Raw genomic sequence first — 25,177 nt, 5'->3', positions numbered from 1 at the left:
ATTGAGGAAAACAAAAAATACATTTTCTGCGGAAACTCAGATCTATCCATAAGTACAGAGGCACTATCACAACCTCTGTAATGGACTTTCTTTGCATTATGTTCGTCTGTTCAGTCATTCCCCATATGGGTGCTGACAAACGTTCTGAAACTGATTCAGTTCTGTTGATGAACCTCATCGGGGCTGACAAACCAATAGTGTAGCCAGGCAATCACTTCTTTGATCACCTTGGCAGTACCAGAAGTTGGGAGATTTACTGTGGTGCCCAACCTTTGTGCTACTATTGTTGACTGGTTGGTGTCTGACACTTGAGTGAACTGGCAATTGCAGGAACAGGCTTACTCTTCATTTTCAATATGATTGGTTATGGCTCTCTGTTATATATAGACAGCACACATACTCTTCGTTACACTTTATTCTGTGATTCTAGATTACTGGATGATGCATTGTAAGAAAATGGAACCATTGCCTTTCTTTCCCCACTTATATTGGTAGTGGGAAGACCAGATTGTACTCCAGCGCATGTGAGTGGGAATTTTTGCACCTGGAATCTCCACTGAGACTGCTTCTTATCATAGGACTTCCCCTTGACTTTGATGGTTGGAAACTCTCCTTGATACTGGGTTGATAGAACACTTTTACTGGACTCTGATCCACCTCACTTGTAAGTTTACGATTCTGGTTACAGGACCCTGTATTGTGTGGAATTCCAAATTTCAATGCCCTCCAGGTAACTTTTTTAGCTGTATGAATCCCTGAACGCTGAGAGCTGTTCTGGAAGGCTAAAACAAATCCTGGGTTCATAGATAGATATAGACCATATTCTGTCAATGGAATCTTGTATACACAAATCTGTTTAGAAATTATCTTTCAGGTGATATCTTCCCCTATAGATTGGTTTGTTATACATTTGGTGGAGCAGTATCAAGGCATATACATTTTAAAAGGAAACATTCTTGTGCCTGAGGGACATCGCTCTGTTCCTCTACCCATTGGTGGCCCAATTGGTGGCTCCAGTGGAAGATTTCCACAGACATCTCACTTCTACAATTGTGTTTCATTGGATCTTGGTTCTCTAATCCACCTAATAACCTCATGCCGGACTGACGCTTCCCTTTCCCGCGTCTGATTCATGGGAAACATTTGTTCCTTCTTTGACTCAAAATGTAGGCTACTTGGGCTTGACTTCCTTTGGGTTAAAGCATGAGGGGCATGGTGACTTAGCAGTCCAGGTCATACTGTTCTTCTATCATACGCACTAGAAGGCTTCATGGCTCTTAGATCTTTTCCTCTGTGGTCAATTGATTCCCCAATTGGAAAAGCCCACTTACACTGCGCTGAAAGCTGTAATGCATAATTCTCTTTTTGCTTTAATTGCCTAAAAAGGAGATGTTTAACTAAAAGAATACGTCTCTGCAAACTTGCACTGTGCCACACGGGCTCCCACACAATCCTTAGTAAATCTAGTAGTTTGTTCCCCCGATATGATGAGACAAGGTAAAATTATTAAAACAGTGGCGTGACTTATACAGTGGCAAATTGGTACAGGCTAAACAATGAGATGGAGTTTACAGACTTTTTCCTTGAATTTAGCAGTACTGGACACACATTAATTTCAGGAAGGGATGGGAAAGCATATTTGTCTTTCAAGAAGCCATGTACTAAATTAAGAATCAAAGGGTCACCTGTTTTAAACACTGGTCGCAAAATACTGGTCCGATTTAAACAATTTTTTTTTATTGTGACTTCCTTTCAAAAGAAAAGCTTTTCCGGAGCACTAAATGCATTTGGTAAATAGGAAAAAGGGTTTCAGCATTTGGAAATCCTCTGATTTACCAATTCGAGGGTTAAAACGATGGACACCAAAATGCTGACAAGGGTCTCCAAGAAAAGCCAGTGCAAAATACAAGGGAACTGCTCACAAGTGTGATTGTAGTTGTGTAAATGCTAGGGACAGACTTTTACTGGTGAAGAGATACTTTGAATGTGACTGAGGCTTGTTGGTTCAAGTCTAGAATTGAAGAACCAACCCTACATAAAGTAATGCAGCAGATTATGAAGAAGAGTCCGCTGAATATTTGCATTTGTTCTCCTAGGCTTTTTCAGAACAGAAGACCCTTTCCCCTCAAAAAGCAGTAAATCTACACCCGTACATTTACTTCTGCATGTTGGTTTCTTACTATCTGGAAATCACTAATTCCCATTTGAATCAGTATGAAAAGCTATGTCTGCTGCAGGTTTTCATGAAGATTCAGGTTTCCATTAAGGATCCACTTGTAATTATGTAATTTCAAACGTTTTTATGGGGTTATCTGTGGTAGAGAGCTCACTACATAGAGAATAGACTCCCTTATGTAAATTATCTTTTTTGTTCCTCCAGGGAAAAATAGTTTTCGCCCCAGAAAAAACCTTTTCCATGCACCCTACCAAATGTGGTGATGATTCCTTTTCTGTCCTACCCTGTTGTGCCAGTCCTGTTCTAGAGGAAATCTCCTACTATTTTCAGGATGGGAATTAGTTGGATGGTTGTTTGGGAATGCTGACAAATTTCTCTGTTTGTGGGTGTTCCCAAACTTTCAAGTTAAACCCTGCCATGACACACCCATTTCCCCACCCCGTTAGATGATTTACGGGTAATGAGATCTCCGCACTCAAAAAAGAGATGTATACCACTGTAAGTGAATTTAAGCAAGCTAGGAATCCTTTCGTATTTCCATTGCAGGATCCTAAAAAGATACATTTGGTGAAAAACTTAAGTTTAAGACCACATTTACCTTTGTGTACTGGGCATCAAAGATTTAAATCTCGACACTACTCGAGGCAACTGCTTACAAGCCCAGAGCCGAAGCTCAATGAAGTTTAAAAAAGAACATCACATTAGTTGAACAGGATGTCTAAAAGTAATCATGCTACTCAGGTTGTGGTAGCAGGCCAAGGAGCCCTCTTACTCTCATAAACCATTAGTGTGGTAGCAGGCCAAGGAACACTCTTATTCTCATGAGGCAATTGTGTGTTTCACTGTCAGAAGGCAAATGAGTTTCAATAAAAGTGCTAAAAAATAAAATGATGTGAAACTGGAGCAAGAATAATCAAAAATGCAAGCATGGATTTACTCTGTTATCTTAAAATCATAAATATGTTAATTGAAGGAACTAACCTTGATGCTGTAATAAATATAAAGTAAAACAATCAACAAAGGAGTGTATTAGAGTAATACCAAAAAGTAAGAGCAAGAATGCTGGTAATCGCAGTAAATTATTACTATTTGAAAAAAACCATTCGTTTTTTTATAAAAGCCCTCACTCACCAACCTGTCTGGTGACATGCTTCATCATTGGGCCCCACCAGGAGTGGCCGAATGCCCCCTTAGTATGCTACAATGCCAGTTTACTGCGGAGCTGGTAAAAAACGTGTGAAGTGAAAGTGAATTTAGTGAAATTTAAAAATGTCCAATTGTGTCAAAAAAACCTTTATTAGTTTTGCCAATCAGACATAGATAACAAATATCTGTGTGGGATAACGAACTGACATTATAAGTTCATGTATTATCCCTGAAGGTGCTGTCAACATGTTTCTGCCTACATGAATATTAATCAAGCTTTCGTCAGGACCAAAAGTGTAAGGAGTGGAGAACCCGGCGGTATGGGCGCGCTAATGCCCACCCTGACCAAGGGTTCACAAGTGTTAAAAATATCAAAAAAACACTTGAAGTAGATTCCGTCAGGTTAAGAGAGGAACCGAGTTTATTCTGTCCAAAAAAGGAAAGTTGTGACAAACAAAGATGTACAACATCAAAAGACATAAAAGACAAACATTATTGCGTCAGTATGCATCTGAAGAATGTCACAAAAGGTAAACATGCATTTGTGCTCTTCGAGGTGCACTTATGGTAGCGATAACAGGAACATTGGTGTTGCTATCTGTGAAATAGTGCAAATGAAGAGGACTGCCAATGGAGTCCCCTTGAGAAAATAAGAAAAGAGCAATCCCTCACTGAATAGAGGGGATCCAAGTGCCCACGTAACATTATGTACTAGTAGGTGAACTAGGCCATCATGTAAGCGGCCCAACCTCAAAAAATGCTAATGGGCAAAACTAAATTAGATAAAGAAGCGTTATATTCTTACAAAAAAGTGCAAAGATTCAATGCACCATGGGTCACGTGAGGGGGGTGGTGGCGGAATGGCACACCCTAAACAAGAGAAAGGAAGGAAATAGAGAAATAGCAAGGAAAATAAATAACGGGACTAAGTTTAACACGAGTGAGTACTTAGCTGGTGATTGAAGAGGAACTCACGCCTGCAGCGCCAGGCACCCGTTATGGACCTAAGCACTCCCTCATCATAAACGGACCCCGACTATAGGGAGTTGGCGGTACTGTGCGGAAATATAGAGCCAGAAGGACGAAGACGCGGTCACGTGGGACGACGCGTCACGTCCTGGGGAAGTGGTACATCCAGCACAAGCCGGAGCCAAAGCTGAGCCAATCAGCAGGAGGTGTCTTAGAACGCGTCAGAGTGACGCTGAGAAACTAAGCTAATAGCGGGGTACAGCTTTGTCTGAGACCCGCCTGGCTGGTTGCTATGGTGAAAGGAAAACAGGGAAAGTGTCCCGAATAAAAATAAAAACGGAAAATGGACGTTTATATCCAAAAATACAAGATAGAGTTGCATCTAAGTAAGATGAGAGTAGCTAGGTGTTCGCTACAAAGATCTAATAAGAGTGAATGCAGGGATGGGGGAGGAAGAGGGGGGGAAAGAGAAGGGGGAAAGAGAGAGAAGCAGGACAAATAGTGGTAAATAAAAATGACACGATGGTCAGAAGTACAGTATGTTAAAATTAGAGTAGCCACAGTATGAGGCTCAGGGCAAGTCGTCATTACTGAGCCAAATAATGGTTGAAAGAGGACTGGGCTACAGCAAAACAGTGAATAAGAATGGCAAATAGGGTAAGGGAGCGTTAAAGGCGATGGGAACAAATTATAAAATAGTAGCCCATGGAATATTATCATTCAGTCCATTATGATGTGTCTCAAGACGGTTTACCCATCTCTGCTCTCTTTCATAAAGAGAGCAGAGCGAAATGTCATTCCCCTGACATGTGTCACTACTTTCAGTTCTGTGTCTGACACAGTGAAGAAGACCATTAATAAACATTGGCGTATTATCAACAGCAATAATAGAGAATTGGAAAAACCCCTCTTCTCTTTTAAGAAAGGACGCAGTCTTCGTGACTCTCTGGTAAATACTCGCCCAATAGAGGCACCCACTACGGGACCTCCATCCATTACTGAGGCCTGGGGTCTACCCAAAATTACGGGGCATTTTCCATGCTCAAATTGCAGCATCTGCCATCTTACGTCCCATAAAAAATCCTTGACTCTTGAAGCAGGAAAAATATGGACACAGAGGGTCCATACTAATTGTAACTCTGCAAATGTGGTGTATTTGATAACTTGCCCCTGTGATCTGCGATACGTAGGGATGAGTACTCGCAAAGTCAAACTACGTATATGCAAGCACCACAGTAATATCAGGTGCGGTAGGGCCACCACCAAATTGAGTGAACACTTTCTACAATCCAATCACACAACCAACGACATGAGATGGACAGTTATTGAACAGGTTACCACTCGCAAGAACACTCAGAAAATACTTTACGAAAGAGAGCAGAGATGGGTTTACCGTCTTGAGACACATCATAATGGACTGAATGATAATATTCCATGGGCTACTATTTTATAATTTGTTCCCATCGCCTTTAACGCTCCCTTACCCTATTTGCCATTCTTATTCACAGTTTTGCTGTAACCCAGTCCTCTTTCAACCATTATTTGGCTCAGTAATGACCATCTTGCCCTGAGCCTCATACTGTGGCTACTCTAATTTTAACATACTGTACTTCTGAACATCGTGTCATTTTTATTTACCACTATTTGTCCTGCTTCTCTCTCTTTCCCCCTTCTCTTTCCCCCTCTCTTCCCCACTCCCTGCATTCGCTCTTATTAGATCTTTGTAGCGAACACCTAGATACTCTCATCTTACTTAGATGCGACTCTATCTTGTATTTTTTTATATAAACGTCCATTTTCCGTTTTTATTTTTATTTGGGACACTTTCCCTGTTGTCCTTTCACCATAGCAACCAGCCAGGTGGGTCTCAGACAAAGCTGTACCCCGCTATTGGCTTAGTTTCTCAGCGTCACTCTGACGCGTTCTAAGACACCTCCTGCTGATTGGCACAGCTTTGGCTCCGGCTTGTGCTGGACGTACCACTTCCCCAGGACGTGACGCGTCGTACCAAGTGACCGCGTCTTCGTCCTTCTGGCTCTATATTTCCGCACAGGACCGCCGACTCCCTATCGTCGGGGTCCGTTTATGAAGAGGGAGTGCTTAGGTCCATAACGGGTGCCTGGCGCTGCAGGCGTGAGTTCCTCTTCAATCACCAGCTAAGTACTCACTCGTGTTAAACTTAGTCCCATTATTTATTTTCCTTGTTATTTCTCTATTTACTTCCTTTCTCTTGTTTAGGGTGTGCCATTCCGCCACCACCCCCTTCACATGACCCATGGTGCATTGAATCTTTGAACTTTTTTGTAAGAATATAAGGCTTCTTTATCTAATTTCGTTTTGCCCATTAGCATTTTTTGACTTTGGGCCACTTACATGATGGTATAGTTCACCTGCTAGTACATTATGTTACATGGGCACTTGGATCCCCCTCTATTCAGTGAGGGATCGCTCTTTTCTTATTTTCTCAAGGGGACTCCATTGGCAGTCCTCTTCATTTGCACTATTTCACAGATAGCAACACCAATGTTCCTGTTATCGCTACCATAAGTGCACCTTGAAGAGCACGAATGCATGTTTACCTTTTGTGACATCCTTCAGATGCATACTGACTCAATAATGTTTGTCTTTTATGTCTTTTGATGTTGTACGCCTTTGTTTGTCACAACTTTCCTTTTTTGGACAGAATAAACTCGGTTCGTCTCTTAACCTGACGGAATCTACTTCAAGTGTTTTTTTGATATTTTTAACACTTGTGAACCCTTGGTCAGGGTGGGCCTTAGCTCGCCCATACCGCCGGGTTCTCCACTCCTTACACTTTTGGTCCTGACGAAAGCCTGATTAATTTTCATGTAGGCAGAAACATGTTGACCGCACCTTCAGGGATAATACATGAACTTATAATGTCAGTGCGTTATCCCACACAGATATTTTTTATCTATGTCTGATTGGCAAAACTAATAAAGGTTTTTTTGATACAATTGGACATTTTTAAATTTCACTAAATTCACTTTCACTTCACGCGTTTTTTACCAGCTCCGCAGTAAACTGGCGTCGCAGCACACTAGGGTAGCATTCTGCCACTCCTGGTGGGGCCCAATGATGAAGCATGTCACCAACCAGGTTGGTGAGTGAGGGCTTTTATAAAAAAACGAATGTTTTTTTTCAAACAGTAATAATTTTCTGCGATTACCAGCATTCTTGCTCTTACTTTTTGGTATTACTCTAATACACTCCTTTGTTGATTGTTTGACCTATTTGAGGGGAATAGGAGTGTTCCCTGTTGTATTCCCTTCCTCTCCTGTTGTTTCCCATAAATATAAAGTAGACTGAATGCAAAGGAAATTTAAAATGTAGGGAATATTTCTGCATAGGGAGGCACAACTTCAGATGAATGTAAAAAGTTAACATGGATAAATCTTCACGATTAACCCATGAAAACTATACCTTGGCTGCCAGGTTTTTAATGACCAGACTGAAAGTCTATGAAAGCACTCAAAATGTCACCTTAGCATCCAGACACATTTGGCACAACCTGAACTCAAAATGGCTAGAGCACACGCCAAATGCTCATCAAATTAAAGTTCAGACCGTGAAAGCCGTCAGTCCTTTTAATTCAATTTTAAATGTATTCCAATTGAAATTAATCCACATCAACTGCGAATAATGTCTTAATTTATCTGCATTTTGCCTTGGCAAAATGTTTCCATCAGTGGCTGCATCATGAATGCAAAGATTTGTTTAGCTCCTGCCTACAGGCAATCAGTAAATGCATCTTCTTCCTGCTTGGGTTGTGAGTGCAGACCTTCCTCAAGTGTAGAAATCTATGTCTAAATAATAAACAAAGAAACAATCACCAATCAACATTAATGCATGAGTGCATTTCTGAAATTACTAAACACATTGTCTGACCTCTATAGGGGACCTGCGCATCCCCCATCCTCCTTAACGAACACCGCGTCTTCTCAGAAACGTGCATCAACAATTTTGTATTTAAAACTCAGGTATTACTAGTCAGATTATGGATATTTAAAGATACACAGCCTCTGCTCACTCAGCAGAGGCCAGTCCTCCATATCTAAACTGATCTGACACTGTTAGGCAGACGTTTAACTGAAAGAGCCCCACCAACAAACCTCAACTACCAACAACACTGCCATTGTTTCTTCTTCCTGTTCCCTTCTGCTGTGCCTTTCACTGTGGTCATGAACAGGAAAAAAGGACCAGATGCACGCGTGGGCAGATCTTTTGATGTTATTTAGCCGTGAGTCATCCAGTGATGGATTTCTGATGGTGGAGGCAGCTGAGGCTCCACCATCATCAACCAAGGAGTTCCCAACTTCTGAAGGAGATACGGTAATCACGAAGAGACAGACGGTGTATGGTTCAATTGTCGGTGGATGCCCCCCTTTCACCCTCCTCAGTGGGCCAGGAAGGAACCAGACGTAACAGAATCATGACAGAGCTTTGCATGATTAACATTAAGGACAAATTAAATCTATTGCTTCTACTCCTGGACTTGTGGCTCCTATGCAAAGCAGTGAGGGCCATAGGTAGAACTCAAATGCAATTAAATATCACTGCCCTGGGGATGGAGCTTTATCTGCTGGTCTTTTATTTAGTTGATGAAGTGAATACAGGCACATCAATTTGAAGCTCTTTTATTGCTGGAGAGTTTTCACCATCTGGTGTAATCAATAAAGCCAGTTGAGCAATCCTACCCACCATAAGTGCAAAATCCTTGGACTTTTCTACCTGGTGAGAGAACCCAAACAACTGAAGTTGCCATGAACAAATGTATGATGGATGGAAAGGTGGTCCCATGATTTTAAATACTGTACCAAGCAGTCACAAACAAATATGCAAAAAAAGCCCATGTTCTTGTTAAGACAAATAATGGGTAAAAAATGTATCTGGACTAGGTCCACAACCATAAGCACCTCAAGGTTATCATGAATCCTCCAGGAACGGCTGTTTTTAACTAAAAGTGGGAGAACATTTTAGATCCCGCCTACTTCAACCACTGCCTAGAACTCACACAATGTCATCCAAGTGGCACCTTGTTGGTTTACTGTTGTACTACACACCCACAAGCGTAGCTATCAGTAGTGCAACAGGTGCAGTGACATAGATGATCCAAGGTGCTATGTGCTCATTTCAACCCAATTAGTGGCTATCTTTTACTGTCAAACCAGGGGATGGAGGGCCGAAGGTCCTTGCTTATACTACTACTGCTGTGGTCTATGATGCCCTTGCCTCGCCACTGTCAACATTCAATGTACACTGCACATTCTTGACAAACTGTGGAGGAGGCAGCCCACCCACTTCTTCGTGAGTCTTTCATGCCTCTAGCTAATCCCCCTGGACATATCTTTCACTCTGGGAAAGAATAGGGGATTGTTTGAAGACTTTCAGCCTCATGCATCAAGCCAAAATCGGTAAAATACCGAATCGCACAAATCACCCGTTAGCGATTAAAAAATACCTACTTCAAATGCATGAACCCAAAACGTGAGCAAATAACGAATCGCAAAAAATAAATCCGCCAAAATACCGAATCGCTAATAACCAAAATGCAAAATTACCGAATCGCTAAATACAGAATTAGCAGATACCGAAATCACAATTAGCTCCCGGAAAGTGCCAATAGCAAATAACGATTCGCACCCCAATGCAACAACAGTCGCTAATAACGAAAATCCCAAAAATCGCTATTTTGCCAGAGCTAAATAAGGGGAATCAAAACCTGGAGGTAAAGTTAAAAAAAAAAACGCAAATCTCCCAAAAAAAATTCAACATGTGCAAATGATTGAGGCAATCACAAAACCCTTTAATGTGGCCCAGGAGACCCTGTTGGCTCCCACAAAATGGCTGCCCTCTACGTGCTTGCAAGCAGGATGCGTATCAATGCAGCAGGACAGCGCAGGAGAAGGGTCCAGGAGCGAGTTTTCAGACTGCGCATAACCTTGCTCGGGCAGAATGAGGACGAGGTGTACGAGAAGTATCGCCTCAATCGTGCAATGATCATGCGCCTGATTGCAGACCTGGAACCATTACTGCAGCACCAGACACACCGGACCAATGCAATCCCTGTGCACGTTCAGGTCCTATGCAGCCTGCACCTACTGGCCTCAGGGAGTTTCCAGGGGGTAATTGCGGTGGCCGGAGGCGTATCGCAAAGCTCACTGTCACGCTTCTTCAAGAAATTCCTAGATGCCATGCTGACAATGCTACACACCCACATCAGCTTCCCCACAACCCCACAGCAGTTGGACCGCACCAAACAGGCATTCTACCAGGTGGCACAATTCCCACATGTAATTGGATGCATCGACTGTACGCGTATCCCCATATGTCCACCCGCAGCAAATGAGTACATATTCCGGAACCGCAAGTCATACCACTCAATCAACGTGCAGGTTGTGTGCGATGCCAATAACATCATAACGGACATAGTGGCACAATTCCCGGGGAGCACACACGACTCCTACATCTTCCGCCACAGTGGAATGCACAGGCGACTAATCAACGGAGAATTTGGAGAGGGACTCCTGCTAGGTACGTAAAAATTACGCTTCCCCACACCAACACCACACATGTATGTACATCACCAATGCTAAGTCTATGCTTCTATCTTCTAGGTGACAGTGCTTACGCCCTGCGTGAATACATACTCACCCCATACATCAATCCAGCAACCCCACAGGAACATCGCTACAACGCTGCACACATCAGCACTAGGAATGTCATAGAGAGGACATTTGGGATTCTGAAGAGTCGCTTCAGAATCCTATATAAGACTGGCGGCGCCTTGCTATACAAACCTGAAACATGCTGTCGGATAATTGCTGTATGTGCAATGCTGCACAACATTGCGACCAGAAGGGGGATACCCATAGAGGTGGACAGGAATGACGACCACCGGGATGACCAATCACCCGCCCAACAACGACAGGCACACATCCCTAACACAGCAGAGGGCCATAGGAGGCGGACATACATCATGCAAAATCATTTTTGAAACATGTGAGAATAAAACATTATAAGTTTGTTTGGGGTGCAACTGTTTAATGCACAGTAGCACTGAGGTTTGTGCAACAAAACTAGCTATGTAAATCATGCTCCAATTGCATAAAGTAAAATCAAATGTGCCTTAAAGTCAAGCCTGTGCATACTCAGTAAGTGGATGTCCATGGTTGCCCCACCATGGTCCTGTATGCATGTTCAACTGTCTAGTGGCGCTTGCCACGTATCCCAAGCCTCCGCTCAGGTGTCTCCAATGCCTCACCCCTGCCTGCCCCCGTGGATGCCCGCGAACTGCGGCGCCTGGTGCTGGCCTCTGCCAGTGACACGCTGCTGACACTGGAGGCAGCCTCACTAGCGTCATCCCTCCCCCAAAGCTGCAGCACTGCATTTGCTGCTCTGGAAGTGTTCCACAGCAGTGGTCAACTGCCCCAGTGCCTTTGCCACATCCCCGCAGAAGTGCCCAAGTTCGACCTGCAAGGACACAGTGCGGCGTGCCAACACTGCGGTACTGTTGCTGTGGCGCGTGATAGCCTTAGTAGCGGCAGCGGAACGCAACAATTGCTGTCGGTGCCTCCTCTTCTGGCACTCATGGCCCTCCCTCATGGCACTGGTGAGCTCTTGTATATCTTCCCTGAGGTGAGCATTGCCCTCTGCCACCACAGTGCTCATGTCCCTGACCGCCGTGCCCATGGCCGTTACTGCAGCAGTCATGGCTCGCATTTCACGAACAAGGTGCACGATGTTGGTGCTGATGGTTGCCATGTGGCGACTCTGCACGCGCTGTACAGACAGCATCCTCTCCTCAATGCCAGGAGTGTGTTGGAGATCCAGGTTGCCTGAGGAGACCGAACGTTGGCGAGACCTGCGCCGCTGTGCTAGCCTGGCGCGGACAGGTGGTGCATCAGGTGGTGTGATGGCGCGCTGACCGTGTCCCGTTTGTGTGGTGGGTGTTTCCATCACCGGCAAGGGCGCAACCTGGGACCTGCGCCGCGGCGCTTTGGTGGCTGTCGTGGCAGCAGCTGGTGTGGCTGGTGCTGGTGCTGGTGGTGCTGGTGTTGCTGGTGCTGGTGCTGGTGCTGCTGGTGCTGGTGTTGCTGGTGCTGGTGGTGCTGGTGGGGTGGCAGGTGTAGGTGATGTGAGGGCATCCTGCGCTGTCTCAAGGTCTGATTCAACCGGTGTTTCGGAGATTATCAGCTGGCCGCTGTCATCTGAATCCCCAGGTGATGCATCTGTGTGTGAAACAGTGCATGGTTAGTGGGATAGTTAGACCTACGTAGTGTTGTACACATACATGTCCCTCTGTGATCCACTAAATATACTGTCTATACCCAGCTTCTACTGATCTGGTGAATGGTTATTGCATTTACCCCTGTACATGCACACTTGCCTGAGTAGACTACAACTCCCATGATGCACTAGTGTTAGGAGTAAAGCTGTGTGTTGCAAAGCTGCATGCACACTCAGATCCTGCTGGGGGCCTGGAATGGGATTTACGCTATGCTGGGTATGGAAACAGGCATGCATCTTACCTTGGGCACTTGTGGCTGCGCCGGACGTGTCCATCTGGGTCACTCCCACGACGGCTTCCCGCTCAATTGTTCCTTCCACCAGCTCCTCCAGGGCAGTGTTAGCCTGGACCGTGGAAGGGCCGCCTCCCGTTCTGCTTGCGTCCGGGAGCCTCTCTGCTATCCTCTCCTTCGCACGCTTCCGCAGGTCGTACCACCTTTTTTTTAGGTCGTCGATGCTGCGGGGCGTCACACCTACTGCATTCACCCTCTCGCGGATGCGCAGCCATATGCGGCGCTTCTCCGCCTCAGGCACCTTGAGGGACAGCTTGCCGAAGAGGCGATCGTGCTTGCTCGAGGCTCCCTCAATTAGGTGCTCCAGCTCCCTGTCGGAGAACTTGCGCTTGCGCGCAGCCTCAGCGCTGAATGGGGCTTCCTTCTCCATGGATGGTGTATTTTAGCAGATGGAACAGTCTGTGTGGCTTCAGTCTGCACAGGCAGTCTGCAGTCAGTGCTCCTGTTTGCTCCTCTGTCGATGCAATGAGGGTGGGGCTGCTGTATTTCCTGGTTGGTGATGTCATCTGCACGTTCCCGGTGCGACGCGGTCATTTGCGATTTCGCTAATACCGAATTCGCTATTTGCTAATTCGGAATTACCGAACTCGCTATTAGCTATTCGGAGTTTGCATGCCCCGCTATTGTATATTCGGTAAAAATAGCGATTTTTAAGGAATCGCTAATAATTACCGAATCTGTTGATGCATGCCCAAAAGCGATTCCTTAATAACGATTCCTTATTTCTCGCTATTAAGGAATCGCTTTTGGTTTGCTTGATGCATGTGCACCTCTATTATTAAACAGCTCCAGAAGTCAGACAACTTGTATGGGAAAAAATCAAGAAGGATTAATATTGGCGTCCATTGGCCTGAATGGATTATGCAAAAGCACTACATAATCTGCTGTAGCTGATTAAAAAATATATATTATAATCATAAGATTATTAAATGATGTAGTTGTTAAGGTTCTGGTGGCTGCAGACATTAACACTTCAAAAATCTCAAAAGTGTCAAAACACATCAGCCTATGTACTTTTAGTGAAAAACATGATGCCTCTTAAAACGTTGTGTTACCTGACTGACCGTGACCGAATACACCTATTACACTTATGTAGCTCACAGCACTGTGTTTTCCAGTCTGGATAAATACCCAGTTCATGTTTCTCTAGGAAAGTAAATGTGCAAGCAATATTGGAGACAATTCACAAAGAAAGTAGTAAACCTACACACAGAGATTCTCATCTGCGTCCAAGTGTAGTTCTGAAATTCATGAATTCCAAACGTAATCCACGTGGAAATCTGCACCTGGTGGATGGTTCTATGCAAAAACCTTTTTTTAAAAAAATGTATTCCGCATTGTGATCCCATTCCCTATGAATGGATATCTCCCCTGTGGAGAACTCAACACAGTGGCATGGAATCTCCTGTGCAAAGGCATTTTCTTCATGGGGGAAATATGTTTCCATTGGAGCAATCCTTTTCCCTGCACTGCCATCAATTTTGGAGGTGATACATTTTTTCCCCAGCTGGGAAAGGGATTCACATCAGCCCTTGAATGGAGTAAAAATAAACCTTTCCAGGATGTGTACTGAAATGTCAGAGGTTTTTAATGCGCACAAACAGTTTTTCGCCATTCACAAACACCCAAGGCTAGCCACACCTTGGAACGCCCAGCAACACTCTAAATTTCACCCAGTTAGAGTGATTTATAGGTGCGGAGATATCTCTACACTCATGGCGGAAATCTTCGCACCCATAATAGGGTCTATGGCTGCCAGGAATTCTTTTTCGAAATCTTGAGAGGCATAAGAAAAGTAAATTTGATCACAAACTTACATTTACGACCACATTTATTTTTGTGGGTAGGGCCCTTTGTTTTTTCTATGAATGTGGGTATTTCATTGTCCATTCGTTTTGTATATGTTTAGTTGCAGTCTTTAAAATTGGTGGTATTTTATGAATGTACATATCTTTAGCCTAATTTACAGAACTTGCAATAGTGATGAAATCTAGAGTACGGCATGCTTCATGTTCCTTGAACAATGACAATTAATGAATTTGTTCTTTCAACACACACTTATTAGGGACAAGCCTTGAATACATGTAACATTTTCAGAAGAAGATTAGGCAATTTTGCAATTGCAGTTTGGCTATGTGGATGATAAGTCGCTGTGCATGGAGGAAGAGTGATGGCAGGAAGAGTAGAAGTTTGCTGGCTGCTGCACCACTGCAGAGTAGACTGCTCATAGCTGTGATTGGCATTGCAGTTTCTCAGCTGTACTGGAGGGCCTATTGACCACTCTGGCACTACCAGATGGGCGGGTGGAAAGAGCCAGTATATGAGGTGGATATTTGGTCCCATCACAGCCCACAGGACCAAAAAGTGCCCAACACACTTGCCCTTTCTAACTGGCCCATTCACTACCAGAGTGCCCGACTGGCCAGACCAACACTGCTCCTCAGACCTTTTAACCTGCAATAATTCAGTGTTGTTTTGAAGATTGCTTCTCTTTGGGAATACAGGTAGAGGGCGGACCAGGCTTTTGTCACCTCTGCACTATCCCACCATGTTGTTGCTGATATCCTGCGGGAGGTATTGTTTTGCTCAGAATCAGGGCTTGGTGGTGGCGGAATGCCATATAAAGGTAGCACTCCAACACACAACTAAGGAATTTGACTCATGATCCCAAAGTGCAGCTGTACTGTGTTGACATCAGCACCTGCTTTTCCACTTGCGGCAGCAAATGCCACCATGCCTATTTGGAGATGGTGTGGATGAAATCAAGTGGACTATCATTGAACAACTCAACAATGATCGTGGACTCTTTGAAAAAGAACAACGTTGGGTGTTCCGTCTAGGCACTCATATAAAGGGCCTGAATGACGATATACCTTGGGCACAATTGATATAATATGGAGAATTGAGGCTCCATTACGATCCTACCCGTTCTAGGTTCATGAGGCAGTATCCTCATTTACATATAAATTCACATACATACGATTAGGTATTGTATATACGTGCACCATTTATTGCATCTGTTTCACTTTTGTATATTACTAAGCACACGCTCCTATTTGGGAGGGATCTTTTTGTCCTGTCCTGATGAAGATGCTCCGCATCGAAACATGTTGACCCACAAGGAGTAACCACACATTACGTAGGCAAACTCCGCACTTTTGTTTTTAATAGCTCCAGCCCTCTTGGGACTAATTAAAGTTTTTTTCAGTCTCCTTGGGCCAGTTGCTTTTTAACACACATATATTCACAACTACAATAGACCCTCCCTTTACACCACACATAGTACTTCATCAAAAGTGCTCCCACGTAGTCGTAGGTCGCAGCACGCCCCGTCCCGCAGCGGGACGGGAAGACCCCTATGATGAAGCATGACACCATGGGCCATTCTTGGTGTGTGAGGGGTATTTAAACAACACTGAGTGTGCCCTAACACATTTAGGGACACTCACTTACCATTATCCCCCCTTTTTTTCAGTTTCCCCAGTACCTTCTTTTCAAGGTGGATCCTTTTGTTTATAACTGACACTAAAGTGGAGGACGTATCCACCTTAGCGCCTACGTAGGCCCTACCTCTACACTCCCTAATCTTGTTATATTTAGCTATTTTGACAGCGTACAGCTGTGGGAGTTTTTCTCCAATTTCTTCGGGGATGGTTAAGCCATTGTACTTATTCCCCCACATAGCACTACTTAACTAGTTAATCTCTCTGACACTACACTTCCAACACACACTCTAACTTATACAGATATATCATTTCACATTGCACAAACATGGCTGAGTCGGCAGGCCTCACTTTTGATGATGAGGAAGTTGACCGGATTCTGGCGGCTCTCAACCCTTTTGAGGGTCTGAGCAACACTGATCCTGGTCTTAATGGTTCGGACTGGGACGAGTTGGCAAACCTAAGGAGAACACAGATCAAAACTGCTCTGCATGGTCTACTCATGATTGAATATCTGAGGGCAAACACAGCACCAAGGGGCTTGATCGTTCGGAATGAACCGTTCATCTTTCAGCATGACAAAACTTTCAAAAAAGATTGGTCACTGATATCGTGGCACTGTACACGGGATTGGCTTGTCCTGATTATTAAAACAGCCACCCGCCTAACCCAAGAACTCAAGATTGACATACAGAAAATTGAGGTTCAGTTGAAGAGTTATCAATCCACGTCAGTCCTCAAGAAGAGACTTGAAGAACTCAACCAAGAGATGAGTGAATATGAAATCTCACTCAAACAGAGTAAATACAAGAAACTGAAAAAAGATGTCACAGCCTTTAGTCATGAACGTGTATACCCCTATACAAGAGACGACTATGTTCAGAGCAGAACCGGTAGTGACCTGGACACAGATAGTGACCACTCAGACACTGGATCTAATGACTCCTACTCCAGTGGAACAGGTAATCCAAGGAATCAGAGGAACAGGGGCCAACAACAAAGGCCTTTCAGACAAAGAGGCAGAGGCTGGGGTGGCTATCAGGGTCCACCACTATATACACAATATCCATTTTGTCCACCACCAATGGGCATACCATTTCCACAGTGGAATCCGGCCCCCCAAGACTACAATTACTACGGTCCACCTCCTTTTTTAGGGATGCGCCATGGACAACCACGGGGAAGAAATCGGAGAGGATACCAGGTCCATTGGAACAACGACCAAGAAGACCAGACCAGAGTATCCACACGGAGCATGACAGCGGCATTCAACCAACCATCAACCAGCCGAAAGGACAGTTAGTGGTTAATCTCTCTGACGTTACACTAACGGATCCCCAAGTGGCAGCCTTAGAAAAAGGCCTCGGTTTCGTCCCCACAAATAGGGTAGACAAATTTAAACTCTGTCTAGAAATCAAAAAGTTTATGCGTAAGCTCAAATTGAGAACTTTCTTTGCCGACAAGACTATCTCTGACAGTCATCCTTCCGACACTGGTTTGAGACCAAAATCTACCTTTAGTCCTTTGGACTCCACTATACCCATTGAAGTGTTGACCTTTGAAAAGGCCGTGATGGAAGATCTGAACACGATATTCAAGAAGGAACACCAAACTTTTCAGAACACGACGAGATCTGAAAAGGAAGCACTACAGCAGCTTGCCAATAATTTTGACATCACCATAAAACCAGCAGATAAGGGCGGAGCTATAGTCATCCAAACGACTACTAACTATGACACCGAATGCAGGAGACTCCTAGGCGACCAGCGGAATTATGAAATCCTCCCCGATGACCCCACTGAGGCAGTTCGGATACGGATAATGGGTATGGTTGAAGAAGCAATCACACATGACTGGATATCTAAAAAAGAGGCCGATTTTCTTATTCAGAAATCACCCCGGACACCTTATTTTTATACCATACCCAAAATCCATAAAAACCTCGACAATCCACCAGGACGTCCAATTGTATCGGGTATCGGCTCCATCCTTGAGCCTCTATCTAAATTTTCGGACGCTTTCCTCCGCCCATTAGTTCAAGCCACCGATACCTACTTAAAGGACACTAAAGCAGTACTACAACTCCTTGAAGGTCTCACCTTTGACCCTACTCAACATCTATTACTCGGACTAGACGTGGAGAGCTTATACACCAGTCTCCCACATAATGAGACCCTTGACATCATAGAAGAGGTTCTTTTTTCCATCACCTGGAATTACCACACACCCAGGAATTTGGTCATGGAATGCATCACCCTAGCCTTAAAGAAGAATTTCTTCCTATATCAGGAGGTACACTATCTGCAAAAACACGGTACCAGTATGGGGAGTACCTTCGCGCCGAGTCTAGCGGGTCTGTACGTCCACCATCTGGAATCACAGAAAATACTCCTTCAAAGTAACCCATTCTTCAACAACATCATTGTCTGGAAACGCTATATAGATGACGTTTTTGTGATTTGGAGAGGCGATTCTGAATCAGTATCCAGTTTCATGACTTGGCTTAATGAACAGAACACGTTCCTCAAATTTACCCACACTGTCTCTAACAACAACCTGGTGTTCCTTGACCTCAACATATATGCTGAAGAAGGAAAGCTAAAATCCAGAACACATTTCAAACCGACGGCAAAGAATTGCCTGTTACTCTATGATAGTTTCCATCCACGGCATCTGCGGGATAATCTCCCTTACGGACAATTTCTCCGTTTACGACGGAATTGTTCAGAGCTAACGGATTTCAAAACACAAGCCAAAGATCTGGAAAGGAGGCTTCTAGATCGCAACTATCCAGAACGGATAGTCAAAAGAGGACTCAAGCGTGCCAGAAATAACAATAGAGAAGCTCTTCTGGAGAACCGGACACCGAAAGAACAGGAAACCAGACCAATTTGCGTAACCACCTTCAATACCCATTCTAACCAAGTGTCTAAAATTATCGATAAGAACTGGAAGATTATAAACTGTGGAGGTCTTGACCTCCCAAAACCAATGTTCTCCCACAAACGCGGCCGCAACTTAAGGGATATCTTGGTTCACACCAGACCACGTCTTCTTCCAACACATCAAAATACGTGTAGCCTGTTGCCACCCATCAGAGGGCATCATCCATGTGGCACGTGCAGTACGTGCTCTCTCACAAAAAAGAGTACCCAGCTCATTTTTTCAAATGGTACGTCATGGGAACAACGCAAGTTCACGAACTGCAACAGCAAGAACGTGATATATCTCATCACCTGCCCATGCGGTATGGAATATGTTGGCATGACCACGAGACAAATAAAGGTACGAATTGGAGAACACAAGAGTAATATCCGCTGCAAGAAGGGCACAACCAGAATGGCCACCCATTTTTTGAACATGAACCATGGTGTGGATGAAATCAAGTGGACTATCATTGAACAACTCAACAATGATCGTGGACTCTTTGAAAAAGAACAACGTTGGGTGTTCCGTCTAGGCACTCATATAAAGGGCCTGAATGACGATATACCTTGGGCACAATTGATATAATATGGAGAATTGAGGCTCCATTACGATCCTACCCGTTCTAGGTTCATGAGGCAGTATCCTCATTTACATATAAATTCACATACATACGATTAGGTATTGTATATACGTGCACCATTTATTGCATCTGTTTCACTTTTGTATATTACTAAGCACACGCTCCTATTTGGGAGGGATCTTTTTGTCCTGTCCTGATGAAGATGCTCCGCATCGAAACATGTTGACCCACAAGGAGTAACCACACATTACGTAGGCAAACTCCGCACTTTTGTTTTTAATAGCTCCAGCCCTCTTGGGACTAATTAAAGTTTTTTTCAGTCTCCTTGGGCCAGTTGCTTTTTAACACACATATATTCACAACTACAATAGACCCTCCCTTTACACCACACATAGTACTTCATCAAAAGTGCTCCCACGTAGTCGTAGGTCGCAGCACGCCCCGTCCCGCAGCGGGACGGGAAGACCCCTATGATGAAGTATGACACCATGGGCCATTCTTGGTGTGTGAGGGGTATTTAAACAACACTGAGTGTGCCCTAACACATTTAGGGACACTCACTTACCATTATCCCCCCTTTTTTTCAGTTTCCCCAGTACCTTCTTTTCAAGGTGGATCCTTTTGTTTATAACTGACACTAAAGTGGAGGACGTATCCACCTTAGCGCCTACGTAGGCCCTACCTCTACACTCCCTAATCTTGTTATATTTAGCAGCATTGTTCTACACTGTATACATTTTTGTGGGGTGTCTGTACCATGATGATAGCTGGTAACATATTTGCATCATCTCAATGTCAGTGTCTTCCTGCTGCAGTTTATTTCCCATACTCCTGGTCTTATGCCTGGGACCCTGCAGACACCTTATGGAATTCACCATGGCAGAGTGGTTGTGTGTGGCTGCAAGTTTCTGCTTCCATAGATACTGCTGGAGTGTGTCCCCTGGGCTGCCTTGTGCATCTCGGACTGCAATGACTTCCTGGTCTTTTACATCTTTTTAAATCTAGTTCCACTCCTTGCCCACAAGAAACTTGTGCTGGTTGTGGAGCACTTACCATCTGTCATCACTTGAATGTTGCTTTTCTAGTTTTCTTCTCACTTTGAGCCCTGCTGCATTTGGGCTATGGCTGTCTTTAACACTTTGACTGTGTACCATCTAGTCTACAGATGGACTTACTATACTTTAATCTGTTAGGATGTGTCCCTTCTTTAGTGCAAACATTGATCATACAACAGGGGTTTGAACAGGCTATAGCTTTTGTATTTGAAACCTCTATAAAGTGTGTTGCCCTAATTGATATACTACTCTCTATCACATTTCACCCCCATACCTCATACATCCTCTCAAGTTGAAAGTGAAGTGTTTTGTAGGGTTGACACAGGGATCAGACTCAAGTCCAAGTTCCAAAAAACCTCAAGTTTTTAACACTGTCCTAACGTTTGATGGAAACCTCTAATATAGTTGGCTTTTGTGTACTGAGTGCGGAGACACAGAGATAAGTACTTTAGGACCCAAAAGAATAACCTTCATTTTGCCCGTGTTCAAATTCAGCACATTATTTCAGTCAGACCTTTTACATACACATGATCTGATGTTATTACATTAATCCTTGGGTCTTTGGTCCGAAGATTAAATTGCATGTTTTCTGTGTAGAAAGTTATGTTGTATGTTTCTATACCTGTTTAAGCCCCTTTAGGGTCACCTGAGAGGGCTGAAGGAGTAGGAGATAGAAAAGAGGGAGACGGATAAAAAAAATGCAGGACACAAAGCAGGAGAAATGAGGAAGGAGAAGTTTGCAAAGAGTGGGTATGCCCCAAGACATTAGTATCTTACTGGAAGAACAACACTGATTTATAGGTAACAGGTTTTACCCATCTGACCAACAGGTTGGGAAAGAAGGAAAAAGAGAAATGTTTGGATGGAAGGAGCCATCAGGAGAGGGAAGCAGGTTATTGTCATGGCCTGGAAAATGGGTTGTTGTCATGCTTTGAAGTGACACTAAGAAGAATCAGGTGTGTACAGAGTACAAACCGTGGTGTACAGTTCAAGACTTACTAGGACAAGTTAGAGAGGACTTCATGGAGGCAGTAGATCAGCAGGCTACTGCACAATGGCTACAGTCATGCCTCTCATGAGGCCTCCTCTAGCAATTATATATAGCTTTATGCCCTAGCCAATCGGGGAGGATTGGAGAGAGATCATGGCTTGCAAGAGGACAGAAACCATAAGGGTAATAGATGTTCACATTTTAACGGCAGTTGACAGGGTTAGGAGGGAGAGTGGTAGGTTAGCATATGGGACAGTGCTTGAAAGAGACAAAACTGTGCAGAGGTGTTTGCTTTCTTAAAATAACTGCTTCCTGCTCAGTAAAAACATTACTCTACATCTGAAAATCAGACAGGGTTGGGATTACGTTTGCAAGACCAAATGCTCAAATCAATGTCCTGTTTCAGGCAACCCAGTAAACAGACTAGTATGCTGGCAAATTGGTCTTTTTCACACACTATGATTATTCTGATCCAAATTGTTTTCAATGTTTCTGATTTAGCCCGGTCACTTCTGTTAGAAGCCACTCTGATGTCTGTACCATTCTCTCTGGAACTACTGTATTACGCTGTCACTAAGCATTCCTCTTCTGCCCCAAGAAGTATTAATTAATGATTCCTTTCAGGACCCAAGATTTCTAAAACATATCTTAAAAATCCACAGTCTTAAAGTTGTACCTGTTAATCTTCATGTAACGTTGCCAAATGCTACGACCAACTGTATTAATATTTTAAAATATTTTTGCTACTAGTGGTCTTATGTATGGTGCAAGTTTGGGCATCAGTTTTGTGCTGCACTTCAGTGAAATGCTAATGGCAGTAGAACTGACATCACACACCATTTGACCACCAATCCCATCACATGGTTGGCTCTTTGACCTATCCTTAACCATTCAAGAACCTCTTGTTTACAATGCAGAGGCTAGCTAGAGGCCATATAGTGCAAATAAAGAAACAAACCAGGAATTTTAGACCCATGCTGACTTTCCTATCCTACTATTGCTTCCGTGTTCCCTGAGACCATGGTTAGCAAGGTCAGTGCCAGGGATAACTAATGGCATTCTAGTGGTAGCAGCCTCTGATTCTGGTACCCCTGATTGAGGTCAATGTGTGCTGTGCGGCAGTGGTGGCTTGTACAGATCGGGGGTGGCGGAGCAGAGGGAGGGGGTGGGGGAGAAGGGATTAAACAAAAAAAAAAATTACCTCTTAGCCGTGTCTCTCCTCTTTGTCCCTCGTCGTGGTGCATCCGTTCTGGCCGGAACAGGAAGCACACTGGCTCTCCTAAGCCAATCACAATGCTGCAACGCAGCGTTTTGATTGGTCTGAGTGCCGTGATTCACCTCTCAGTCAGGGAATAGGAGCCTGGGCATGTTTTCCACCCAGGCTGTAATGCAGCCTGGGTGGAGAACATGCAAAGTCCCCATGACTGTTTGGCCGGCCCAAGACGACCGGCCAAATTTTCATGCACACTTTACAAAGTGCCTACCACTTCTCCCTCTGCTCTGAGAGCAGAGCAGTCCTGCCCCGCACACCCCTGCCCCACGAAGCTGCCGCAGCAGGAACAAATAAAATTATAATGACAACTTGTCATTTTATTTTCCCTTTATTTCCAGTGCTGAAAGCAGTGGGGCGACGCTCCTCCGCCTTAGCGAAGGAGCTGCCACTGCTGTGAGGGCACCATGGACATTTTCACTTTGTGCTCAGTTTCTGTGATTCTCATGTAATTATTGCAAACATCTTTCCCAATGTGGAAAGCATGTCATGCTATAACACTGATCAAGCCAGTCAAAACCATGAATATTGGATTGAAAATTGAATTAAGGGTTTTTCATGTAATACCAAGACCTACAGCTTCAACATTCAATGTGTAACGAAGCATGGACATGAATGATTTTTACTCCTGACTTCAAGAGAGCTCTCGCCTATTCTAACATCTTAGCATGTAATGTATAGATATATTGTGTACTTGGAAATGCAGTATGAAGAAAATAATACCTTAAGAGATATTTTTATACTGCACCGTTTCCTACCAATTTTCTGAAATCTATCTTAAAAAAAGATTTTTAGAGGGTGAGACAAATTCAACTAGCCCCAGACACAAAAACATGGAATTTTAACTCTTAAACAGTCTGTTGACCCAATGTGTATTACAATGTGGCATTTAGCATCCAATCTGTTAAAACTCTTTCAGGAAAACCCTTAAGTAGCGTAAAGGAAGTTTAGCTCGCATCAATTCTAGAAGTCTGCTGCACTTTAAAATGCATCTTTGACCACATATTCCTCAGAAAAGGACTCTTAGGGGCAGATTTATAAGCCCCATACACCACATTTTCGCCGCCGTTGCGTCACTCCAGCAATGCGTCACCTTTACGGCAGCAGATGCGTCACGCATCTGTCTATTCTTGCCCCATGGTGCACCGCATTGTAAATGCGGCGCATCCATGGTGGCGCAAGAGGTGTCTGGCATGACGCAAAATAACTGGCGCATCCCTGCTGATATGCAGGGATGCGCCAGTTATTGTGAATCTGCTCCTTAGTATACAGTGTACTACAACTGTGAAAAGAGCCACCACAGGTAATTTTCACTCTGGTTCTAAACATTGTTCCGGCCAGTGTTACCCCCCCCCCACGAAAGTTGCGGTCTAGTTGCACCTCTGGTTACTCAATAGGATAGAGACTTATTTATAGGCCTGGGCGAAGCACTACGCTACGCTCGCGTAGTTTGCGAAGTTCGCGCTACTTCGCACTACGCGAACTGCACGTAGCACAGTGCGAACACGCGTAGCGTAGTGTTGCGTAGTGCTGCGGTCATTTTTTGCTTGCTCGCGGTCCTCAACATCAAGTTGGCGACCGCGAGCAAGCAAAATGACATCACAGCGAGACTTTTTCCTTGTTCGCGATCGCGAGCATGGAAAATAAACCTCCCGGCGAGATTCCCAACGCGAGGAGGTCAAGTTTCTCATTGCGAGGGATCGCGTATGCTCGCGACCGCGTATGCTCGCGACCGCTCGCGATGAGAAACTACCAGTTCGCGTTGAGAAAGCTGCCGCTCGAGTAAAAATCTACTCGAGCAGCAGAAAACTACAGCTCGCACTGTGCAAGATGCCATTTTCAATGATTGCACAGTGCCGGTTGCTTGTCCGCACTGTGCAATCATTGAAAACAACATCTTGCACAGTGCGAACATGTTACTACGCAGTTCGCGAAGTGCTACGCGTAGCTCGCGTAGTGCGAACTTCACTTTGCGTAGCTTCGCGAAGTGCTACTTCGCGAACTACGCCCACCCTT

This window comes from Triturus cristatus, chromosome 5_2, assembly GCF_964204655.1.
Source record: "Triturus cristatus chromosome 5_2, aTriCri1.1, whole genome shotgun sequence".
Classification (NCBI taxonomy): domain Eukaryota; kingdom Metazoa; phylum Chordata; class Amphibia; order Caudata; family Salamandridae; genus Triturus; species Triturus cristatus.
Note: the sequence above shows the minus strand (reverse complement) of the source record.